The sequence below is a fragment of the Perca fluviatilis genome, chromosome 23, assembly GCF_010015445.1.
Source record: "Perca fluviatilis chromosome 23, GENO_Pfluv_1.0, whole genome shotgun sequence".
NCBI lineage: Eukaryota > Metazoa > Chordata > Actinopteri > Perciformes > Percidae > Perca > Perca fluviatilis.
In genome coordinates, this window is record NC_053134.1 from 21840411 (window position 1) to 21852805 (window position 12395).

Below are 12395 nucleotides of genomic sequence, written 5' to 3' on the forward strand. Positions count from 1 at the left end.
GTTCTTTGTTTAATTTCCTTCTTCCTGTGATGGCCTTGCCCCAATATCAGCCATAACTACAGCAGATAACTTCTAAAATAAAATAAAAATACAATTAGGCCTACATAAAGAAATCTCCTGCTTCCTTTTACCTGGCCGGATACTTAAACACAGGCTTTTCCAGTGTTATGCCGAAATCTGTGACCCGTCAGATTGTTACTGTATCACGTCTACCTAATACATCAGTTATCATCTTTTTTGTCATGATTGTATTAGAGAAAAGAAAAAAATCACTTAATCCGATGATTAAAGTAAACAAAATAGCCTTGCCAGGCTACTTACTGGAGTTCCACAACTACACTACACAAGTAGCCTGACGTTGTCACACTCAGATTTTATTCAGACTATGAGTCTGATTGTAACAGGAAAAAAAAAATGCCTCTGCACTCAATTGGATAGACCTACAACCAATCAGAACAACGGAGTATGTGACGAAGGATGGCAAAAACATATTTCCGATCGACAAATGCCTTGATTGCGGTTCTCTGTTCCTCTTTTAAAATGAATGCGCTCTCGATATCTTCTATAACAGATTCTATAATCTCCAGCGGCAGCCATCTTTGTTGTAAACAAATTCATGGTGACGTGGTTGATCACGTTACTCTTGATCATCTGTCCATCATCGTATAAAGCCCGTCCTGACAATTTGATTGCTCCAAACAGCTCTGGTTCGAGCATCGTTGCTCCACAACGGATCAAGTCCAGACCGAACTTCCCGACCTCAAATGTTGTGGGCGGAGCTAAGTTCGGCTGGCATCCAGGCTACTACACAAGTACAAATTCAGCTATATTATTTGTGTCTCCTTTAATAAAAGTAAGGGCTATCCCAATTCTCGTTTTCATCGAGAGTAGGGCTAAGGGGAAGGGCTAGATACCCCTTAAAACCAAGCAAAGACGCAAGCTTACTTGAAAGCAAGGGGTATCCAGAATACATTGCGCAACCTGCAACAATGGCTGCCAGATCGACCACAGAGAGCCATAAATGTAAGTATTTTCGGCTTCAAGAATTGATTTAAAAATTACGACTGTCTTGTTTTGTGCTCTACACAGTCCTGTACATATATATATTGCGACCATGTTCTTAATTGAAACGTTTTTAAAAATCGCTAGTTTGCTATGCTAACGCTAACATTACATTGCAGTCCTGTATTTCTCTGCCTTGAATGGACTCCATGCATGTCTACAGTTTTAACTAAACTCTATTAGCAGCGAATTTAGTTTGATATCAGTGCATAACACTACTTGCTTTGGAGACATTGATACGTGCTTAACATATACCGTCCCGTATCACACAGGGACCCCGGAGGAACATATACCATCCTGTATCACACAGGGACGCCTGAGGAAACCCAGCAGCTGATCCACTTTCGGGCCGAAAATGAGCAGAAGTTTCTTAAATCAAAATATGCTGCAAAGCAACTATGGGAGTGAGTCATGCGTTCACGTTGTAGCCATTCATTATTGTATTGGTACTGTGTTATTGTAATCATTTATAATTCATTCCTGTTCATGCACCTGAACATTGTTGCTGGTTATGATACAGGACACTAATGAAAGAAATGGGGTTGGAGGTAAAGGTTACTGGCCAACAGGCATCAGACTCTGGTCTGGAGGGAAGGGTTACTGGCCAACAGGCATCAGACTCTGGTCTGGAGGGAAGGGTTACTGGCCAACAGGCATCAGACTGTGGTCTGGAATTTCAGAATAGCTGTAGCTGCACCACCACCACCACCACCACCAAAGTGAACATAAAAGAACTATAAAATATATACATGCATATGACACTGTTGTCAAAACCCACGCAATCAACATACACACCACTTGCAGACGGCATCTTGGAAGTTTGTGATCAATACTGTATGGTGACGTAACCGCAACCAAGTGGTGTCTCATTTCATAGGGGTATGTTTTCACCCCTAGCCCTTACCACTCTGTTTCGAGGGACAGGGGCTAGTCTGAGAGGATGAACCAAGAGTCTTGGAGAATCACTTGCTTATTAACCCTCTAACAAGCTGACAGCGATGGGGAGGGGGTAAAATGAACAGCCCTTCTGACTATCAGTCCATCTGACCTCTGACCTCCAAATCTGTGACTGAAATGGGCCCATGCTGAAAAGCTGATTGATTCAGAAACTGCAACACTACTGAGAAGTAGTTAAATTAGTACTGCTACTGCCCAACACTGCTTGCAATTCAAGTTAGATTTAGCGCTGTGACGACGTCGACACAGGTTGCTAAAGTAGGCTACTTTTAAATTTGCCAGTGACAAATGCCAGTTAAACCGTTTAGCATGAAATAAAATCGGTTTAGCCTCATTCACCGGACCGGTAAAACCGGAAATCAAAGCAACTCTAACTGTTGTCCTGTTTTAGCTGTAAATGTGGTTCTTCGCTTCTTCTGCTCCATCCAGAAGTATGACCCTACTCATGTTTTACATGAGGAGTACCAACTTCTGCCCTCTGGGAGGTGCTTTAGGGTGCCAAGTTGCAGGAAAAACCAGTACAAGCGCTCCTTTATTTTTTCCCTTTATTTATAACACTGCTCAACCAACCAAAATGGAGCAGAAGGAGGTGGTTAATACCCCAATAAATTTTACAGACAATAAAGTTTTATCTTGTCATGCTGCAGGGCTGTCCGTGGCCACTACTTTTACATTTATTACTTGGAAGTCTAGCAAACAGATCGTTTACCGCAACCCAGCAAGGTAAGACACATGATACGCTTAAACAAATCTATTAAAAGTTTAATTACATCAAAAAAAACAAATGTTGTCACTAACTTCTAATATTTACGGTATATGTAATGTGTGTACTTTTGAGGTAGTTGTATTTTACTTTGAACACGTCCATTTTATGCTACTTCCTACTTCTACTCCACTACATTTCACAGGGAAATATTGTCTTTTGTACTCTACATTACATTTACTCGACTGTAGTTACCGGATACTTTGTCGATTAGATTTACATACAGTTAAAAAGATATGATCGGTTTATAAAACCATGCATTGAAAACTTGATGTAAGTCAGGTATTGGCATCAAAATATACTTAATGTACAAAACTGAAAAAGTACTCATTATGCTGAAGGCCCATTTAAGAACAATATATTATTGTGATAAATTTTCCCTCACAGTATCTGTTCTTCTAAACTGCACTTCCATCTGTTTGTTTGTTCCTGGCATATTGCTGTACTATTTGGATATTTCAATGTAAACACACATTGATTGATTGGGATGTAATGGGATTTACAAACAAATGATCCATTAGTCCTTTAGATCAGAACCTAAACCTGTAAGACCTCAGTAGACCTGACAGTGATTAGACTATAAGCACGGGGCAAACCAATCTAAGTGTTCCACACTAAATAGGCACATTTTAGGTTAAAACCCATGCCCTTCTCTTGTCTATGGACAAAATGGTGTCACCCATGTCTTTATTGGACACTCCCCTCACCTCTCTGCCAGTTTGAGAATGTGATTGGCTTGAAACCACATGACCATCTATCTATCCCATCTATGTGTGCCCCATTGGCTGGTATGTGAGTGGATCTATATGATTGGTTGTCTTTTACATTTTCAAATGTTTTGTGTTTTCTGATGATCCAGGGGGGTATTGCACAAAAGTAGAATTTGCAAATCCAGGATAACCGATAAAGTGAGACTTGACCTAGTCTAATCAGTGTATATCTTCCCGTGCCTCTGAATTCCCTTGAATTCAGAGGCACACAGTTAGGCTATTTGCAGAAATGAACAGTTGTACTCTTTGCCTTTGAAGTGAGCAGAAGACAATGTTACACAAGAAATATACAATAAAGCTCAATTACAACCACTCTACAATGCTAGAATATGATGCATACATATCCCTCTCTCTCTCTCGCTCACTCTGTCTCTCCCTCTCTCTCACTCTGTCTCTCCCTCTCTTTCACTCTCTCTCCTGTCTCTCTCACTCTGTCTCTCCCTCTCTTTCACTCTCTCTCCTGTCTCTCTCACTCTGTCTCTCCCTCTCTCTCTCACTCTGTCTCTCCCTCTCTCTCACTCTGGCTCTCCTCTCTCTCGCATGGTCTAAAATATAAATTAACGTAATAAAAGTAACATATTAACTTCCACTGCTCGCTTTTCAGGCCAAGTGTACAACAGTTCATTTGTGGAAATAATTAACCTAACTCCTTGAATGGTTTCATTTAAGAGCAGTCTGCTTCAGCCACGCTTTTTCTAACTGTTTCCTTCTTTACATATTAAATACTTTGCTTTCTCGTTTATATGGACATAGAAAATACACTGAAGAAATCTGACTTTGAAATCTAGAAACTATAAAGATAATTAAGTGATAACTCTAAACAATCAGTTATTTCCCCCCAGCAAAATATAAGGTCAAAAACCATTGAGGTGTCCTCTCCCTGTTTCCTGAGCATACAGTAGCCTACACTATATAGTTACTGGTCCAGTCAACTAGAATATAATTTGGGAGGATCAATCAGGATAGGTTTTTATAATTGTACAATCCTCCCAAATTATAGTCCCAGTTCACTGGACAGAACACACAATGTGTGCTAAGAATGCTAAATAAAATGCACATGGAAGAGTAATATACATGATCCTTTGTTAAAGAATAGAAAAAGAAATAAATCATCTAAAATAATTAAAGGTGTATTGGTCTCTGACCAATCTGCTGCACATGTATAGCACTTTATATATTATCCTTCATCACTGACTATATTTAAAACACATTTGCAACTGCATCAGCCTTTTCTAATCATCTCAACAACTGCCATAATATATTCATCACACTTCTAACAACAATATGAACAGCAGTTTTCATACAGAAATATAACAGTAGCAATGACTGTCACATGAATAATTATAAAACTAATGGTCACAACTTAAAAATATATATATAATAACGGTGATTTACTGAACAGCAATATGCAACTGTTGTATTTTAATGCAGGCTCGTAAAAAACAGGTTAAACCACTGCTGAGTGAACAGAAAAGGCTCCAGGATTAATAAATCCTGGCTGTTAGCCTGGTCAGGAGCAGACCAGCTGCACAAAATAAATCTCCATGGTAACTTAGGTGCCTCTGCTTTTGTGCAACCAAGTCAAGGCTAAATTCATCCAGGATAACTGGACTAGCTTATTCCCTTATCCTGGTTATATGCAACACCCCTGTGATGAAGCCTACAACTTGTTGGGCTAAGAATACATTATTCTGTAAGTGTTGCTGGAGTTTTAACTTTAAGACTTTTTCCTTTTCTAAGTGCACCTTGGAAGTAGGTGAAGATTGTGCTGGATATACTGCGTCTGTAATGAAAGTGAAAACAGCCTCTGAGAGGCTATCTTTGGTTGTGGCCTTGGTCGATGGTTGATCAATCAAAGGAATTACCTGGGTTGACCGGATTTAGTTTAGCCCTAATGATTGAAAGCTGGACATGTCACACTATTTATATAAAGATCATTTCACAATTGAGTTCAAGTTTTAGCATATAATATTAGTTGTTTGTGGGTTTTATTTTAATCCAGTACCAGAGGAAGCGGTCATAGTGCTATGCTGCAGCCATAGATGAAGACCACCATGGATACCAGAGCTTGTATCAGAAGGGAGTACATTGCCATCTTCTTCTTTCTGGCTGCGGCTGTCTCCATCATTGTGTTACATAACATGGAAGTTCTGGAGGTGAGAACTTGGTTTTGGTGGGACTGTTTATAGGGTGGACCCTGTTTGAAATGTTTAATATTAATATTTAATTTCCCCCTCAAACATCAGACCCCTCGGCTCCTTAGATTGAATTGTGGTCACCACTACGTGTTTTCTTGTGTTTGTTTTGGTAGTTGTGGTGTTTGGTGTGGCTTCATCCTCTGCTTCACGTTGACCTGGCACTCCTTTCACAAACTTGTCCATGCTTTGCTAGCAATGCAACAGAACCATGCATTACCAAAAAAGACCAAAAAAACCTACTGGTTCCTATTTGTTTTTACTGAAGACATAAATCTTAATAAATGGGTCACAAATGTATAAAAGCCAAGAGACGCCCCAAACAGCTGGGTACTGAAGCAATGACTATGAGGTTAAATGGCTTTTACTTGGATTCTCTCATCAGTGGAGTTTTGTACTCCAGCAGAGCTGCCATCAGTGTATGAATGTGTGTGTACATGGGAGGCAAATTTGATGAATGCATCTTTGTCACCATCTCTTTCTAGACCACCTTCCAGATTCAGCATAAAGTGAACTCCACCACCATCATTGTCCCGAGAGTTTCCACTGTGCCTGACGTGGATCGCGGCTTCTGCACCTTCCAGCCACTGTCTCCTAAGGACGCTCTGGAGGAACGCTTCCTACTGGACTCCATTGCTTGGCCTGAAACTTCACTATTGCCAGCTCCTCTTTCCCTGGAGAAGACCAGTGATCCAGCTCACAGCTCTTTCACCATTCTCCCAAGGAGGGGAGGAGGACAGTGGCACGTAGGGGATCAGCTGGAGGTTAAGATCAATATGTCTGATTTCCAGGGCCGTCCCAAGAAGTCTGGAGGGGACTTCTTACTCGCCCGACTGCACAACCAGAAGCTTGGTGCAGGTGTGGTTCGGCATGTGGTGGATCATCTGAATGGCAGCTACTCTGCTGTACCTTTACTCTGAAGGAAAGGTGACGCAAGGTTGAGGTAATGTATTTTTTTTTTTTTTTTAAAATAAGTAAAAATAATGGCGCAGATTTGGTGGCTCACCCATTGGTTTATGAACTGCCGTTTAAAAGTCAGGATTTTTGGTTATTGCCATTTGGTATTTTAGACGGGAAGGACGGAGTGACAAAAGGGCATTTGGACAAGGAGGAGCGGGTGGGGAGGGTTAACTGTGAATACAATTAACGTGTATCGCCGTGTACTATCATCCATAGCAATCCCACCAATCGGTCCCAAACGTCCCAGTTAGAAGAGAGGAAATGTTGTAAACATATTCTGTGTAAAACTTTACAATCATTCACCAAAAGAACCAAGCAGGCCTGTTTCTTCAAAACTAGCCATTTTCAGCGTCTAGCTGGAAGTTTGTTGTTGTTTCCCACTCGCCTATTAACTTTCACTTCTAGCACGGCCATGTCCAGTTTGTAACGCTGCTGGAACTAGGGGACGCGTTTCTAAGCACTGACAATGCTTGACCTAACCTGTACAGGCTGTACAGACGAAAACCCGGACATAGACTGCTGGTCTTTATACGCCATTCATAATGGTAGCCGTGGCTTCATTCAAAGGCAGAACGGTTTGAAAAAAAGGGTAAAACTCTCTCTTAATAGGAAGTGCTACAGCCAAAGAAGTGATTTGCGATGCCAGGATCAACCACGCAATGGGAAAATACAAACAAAACCTCAGGGCCAACGAAGAAGAAGCTCTTTCAAAGGTGAGGGAGCTGAGACACAGGACTGACACTGAAGTTGTGATTACCAGCAGTTAAGATTAAATCTAAGGACAAATCAAACTAATCAGTCTGAATCATACTAGTTGACTTTCATTAAGAACATTGGCGAGTATTATTCAGTGTAATTCAGTTATTAATTTATGGTTTATTGTCAATGTATACATCTTATTTGAGATTTGTCTTTTGAGAAACATTAAGTTGGCTAAAGCCTTAGCAAACAGTGGTTATTTACATCCAGTAGATGTGGAGCAACAAAGTATTCCTTTGGAGTTGTGTTAATGGCTACCAAGTACAATATTCATTCACCCTTTCATGGTACGTGTACACTGCCAAGCATCATTTCCACGCTGCCCATTCATTTTCTACGTGAGCAGCCGCGCAATGCATTCTGGTAGCATTGCAGCGGCTTTAGAGGCTTCTTTATGCAAAATCAGGGACGTCCAGCTCGACTCGCCGCCTCTCAAAAACTCACGGAAATCTTTTAAGTTGACCTTTCAGCAACTGCATAGCTTATTTCTCGCATAAGATGTTTTCAGAAAGACATTTCGGTGAACTGTGTTTGTAAAATAAGAAAAAACTTTCCAAATGAGCCGCCATGTTGGTCTGTTTTTGAAATCCGGGTGTAGCAAGCCAGGTGCAACCATCTGGGTGGTAGGAGGGTGGAGCCTGATTTCTTAGCTTGTCAGTGATCATTGAAGAGAATGTTAGCTAGTGAAAAACCCCATTAAGCTTCCAATGCTGGAAAGTGGGGCGATCCCTGCCATGAAAAAACACCACAGTGGACCGCTTCCATTAGTGCTCCACAACTCTTTGGGGGGCATATCTGCCTCTTTAGCTTCTAAATGCTCCGCTGTGTTCACCTGCTAGTTGCTTACTTTGTCTGTCTGCTGTTTGGTGGTAGATAGTGCACAATTGTTAAATCAGAGTTAATTTGATAAAAACAGCTACCTGCTGCTTCTAGGGGGAGACTCGACCAAAACAGTCAAGTTGCCGGCCGTAAAACTAAAACGATGAGATGAAAGATGCTACAGCACTCTATAAAGTTGAGAGGAATTGCAAAGTCAGGTGATCATTATCTGCGGATTCCTCACTGCGAGTGACACATTACACATGGTCTTTGAACCCATTGCTTAAATGAAAAATATTAATAAGTGCAGCTTTAACTTACAAAATGTATTTTTCTACAGAGTTTTGTGTAATGATAGATTAACTTAAATGCAGATTTTCACATTGTAGTGCTTGATTTTTTTTGGTTTGACCTTCATGACATGATTTCAAATGTTTGTCTTCCTTTCTTGTCTGTATGTTGTTAATGTTGTAGTGTGTGTATAAGAGATATATTATTATTGTGTGCTCTTCTTCAGTGGTGTCAACTTGAAAGTCTACCTACAGGCTTCAGGACCAGCCAATGTCACCGTGTTGCCAAAAAAGAAAGGTACAGTTTTACTACTGCCATTACTAAAGAATGTGCTATAAACAATGAAAGTAAAACGTGGAAAAAGTGTACCAATTTTCATGTAGAGGATTCTTTTCGACTAATCCAGTTAATTTTTTTCCGATAGATCTCTAAAAGTAATTCTCCACAAATAATCATGCAAAAGCACCACTTTAAATCTTATCATTAGCCTAGCAGATATATACTCATAAAAAAGCATTAAAAAATGACTAATGAATTTGAGGAAACGGTGTGTGTCCCTTGTCAGCATCATTTCAAAGCTTCCCATTCATTTCTATGGGAGCAGCCGTGCAATGCATTCTATAGCGTCACAGGGACTTTAGAAAAGCTGGGTGTCGAGTTGACGGCTCCTCATTTGCATAAATTTGAATCCAGCCAACTTTATGCAAATGAGGAGCGCCTCTCAAAAGCTGTCGGAACTCTTTTAAACTGACCTTTGTCGATCTGAAACACGTTTCGGTGAACTATTTCCGTAAAATAAAAGATTGTATTCCATTTTGAAATCCGGGAGCAGACAGCCCACGTGGCGCGTTCGTCCAATCAGCTGCAGCCATCGCGGTTGTAGGAGGGTGTAGACTGTTTCCTTTGCAGTCAGTGGTCATTGAAGAGAAATTGGTGGAAAGCCCACTTGTGTGCAATGCTGGGTAGCTGGGTGATCTCATCCGTATATGGACACGTACTGTAAGTCGAAGACAAGATCGACTGATTAGTCTCTCAGGAATAAGGATAGTCCGTAAATGCTCATACAATCACTTTCTACCTTGGTTTTGGTCTTTTCATTGGATTTGTCGATAACAAAAAACTTACCCTTACCCTTTAACTTCCTCTCAGGCCAATCAGAGGTGAAGAGCAGCAGTGTGAAGTCTGGACCCTCTGGTTATTACTACCAGGGTGTGTGGCGAGCACTAGGTGGCACCACAATTCGCCAATTTAACAACTCCACCATCAGTCAGTGTCTGAAAGGCAAGGAGGTCCACATGTATGGAGACTCCACCATCAGGCAGTGGTTTGAATACCTCAACGCAGCACTGCCAGGTAACTGATTCACAGGGATTTCTGGCTGATTTTGTTGACACTGAAGCTGAATCTGTTCCCTCTGTAATACTTTTAGATCTTAAAGAGTTTAACCTGCACAGCCTGAAGCAAGTTGGACCTTTCATGGCATTGGACTATGCAAACAACATCTTGGTGACGTTCCGCTGCCACGGTCCTCCTATCCGTTTTCCCAAAGTCCCAACCAGCGAGCTTCGCTACATTGCCAATGAAATTGATGGCTTAACCGGAGGCACCAATACTGCGTCGTAGTTTTCGGCATCTGGTCTCATTTCGCACATGACTTCCCAACGGAGATCTACATCCGGCGACTGCAGACCATCCGCAGGGCGGTGGTGCGGCTGGACAGGGCTCCAGGCACGGTGGTCATCATCCGGACCGTCAACCCCAAAGCCTTGATGCTTTATGAGACAATAACCAACAGCGACGATTTTCGCTGCAGCGTGATAAGGTGCTCAGAGCAGTGTTCAAAGGACTGAAAGTTCATCTGATCGATGCCTGGGAGATGGTTCTTGCCCACCACCCCCACACAGCCTCCACCCACAACCTCCCATTATTAAGACTATGATGGACCTTCTCTTGTCCTACATATGCCCTAAAAACGGTGGCTAGATGCGTGTTTGTTGCAGTTCCAAGCCATATTAGGGTTGGGTATTACAAATAACCACTGCTGAATGATCACAATTAACACATACTGTACAACCTCATTACTTGCCCCATGTGTTGGGATTGTCAAGCAGCATTTCAGGAAATGCAGAAAACACTGTATATCTTGGGGGTTTTTTTTGTCCAAAAACAAAGATGTAAAAATGCAAAAATGTAAATATTTTGTCACTTTTGTCACAATTGGGAGCAGTAGGATTACTGGAACCATTCACCTGCAGGATCTGTGCTAGGCTAAGCTAATGCTGGAGCCGTCCAGACAGCGTTACCGCACGCAGCAGATGAGAAAGGGTATGTATCGACTTGTCTAACTCTGGGGGTTACGGTGAATAAGCTAAATTCCCAATAAGTCGGCGTGTTCCTTTAAGGTCTCCTAATAGGGTATGTGACATTGGTTGGGCTGAAAATTGCCCGAAAGCTATTTTATTAGGCCCTTAACTACCCTGTGAATATGGCTCTATTTGGAACAAGATATACCAAATATGGTATGCTCATGAATATTCAGAATGAGCTATGTGCTGATTGGTTTGAGCAAACTACATAGAAACACATGGGAGACTCGACAGCAGGTCTCATATTTCAGACACTGCAAAGTTATACATTGTTTATCGGGGTATTTCGTTATTAAATTCACTTCTGAGACTTTTTTTAGCGAGAAATCAACTATATAAAGCTCAAATATGGGCCGTTTAGGGAAAATTTATGGCCAATTGCAAATTTGGTAAGACTGTGTCGGAGTTCAGCGGCCGGTGCTGCCTGTGTTGCTGCCTGCCGCCCGGCCTGCCTTCCTTCACAGACCCCGGCCTGCTATGAGGTACTTGGAGCTCCGTCATGGCAGCCCACAGCACTCCATACCCGCGAAGTCTCACTGTTTTGCGCTAAATGGACAACCAAACTGCTGCCCTGACAGAGCTCCAGGGCCTGCAACTCCCCTCTTCCTGCTAGCTAAATGGCCCGTCGTATGTGAGTGATAAGCGCGTCAGCGAACTTCTTGACGCAAAAGCAATCTCTTACCACAGTTCCAGTTAATCTTTTAATGTGTGTAATTATAATGTGTTGAGTTATTTAAACAAACGATTGGGGAAATAAACGATGCGCTTGCGGACTGCCATTGATAGAGCTTTGTTAGAGATTTGTGGCTACAAATCACAGTAGTTTTTCGAGCGCAAAATATTATTTACAGTTTCAATTTCGTACGCCGCATTATACAACATCTAGCTAAATGTCTTTTAAAGACAACAACGGTGTCCGATTTCAAATTAATGAATATTTGTGAAGATTAGGGCTTTCGTTAGCTGCAACTGTCCCTTCAATCCTAGCTACCTGTGTAGCTACAAATCACAGAAGTAGTTATTTCATTTTCGGTAATTCGAGTATATTGGGAGAATACGAGAAAAGCGCGATGTGCTGTTTGGATGCTCGTATAAGAAAACAGCAGCAAATCTTTGTTATTGTGGCCTCCATGTTTTCACACAATTGATGCTCTGCCTCACGCCAACCGTTGGTGGCAGTCATGCAAAAAGTTGTTATGCCAAACGTCAATATAACAGAAGAAGAAGAACCACGATCCCCGACCATGTGAACGCTGCCCGTCGGAAAAACAACGCAATCAGGGGGCAGTGTCTGTTATTCCGAGGTGGCATGAACGCGCATAAATCTTCTGGTAGCTGTGCCAAGAAAAATCCTCCAAATCATTCCCAATCTTGCAGAGACGGAGAGCGTAAGGTATATGTAAGGAGATAACATAGGCACAGGCTAATTATTGCTAACTAACAGACTAGTTAA

The 12395-nt window shown here is 41.7% G+C and overlaps 1 pseudogene; it reads left to right on the forward strand.

Moving 5' to 3' along the window:
• Positions 1-753: 753 nt before the first annotated feature.
• Positions 754-10815, forward strand: LOC120553755 (annotated as a pseudogene).
• Positions 10816-12395: the final 1580 nt, after the last annotated feature.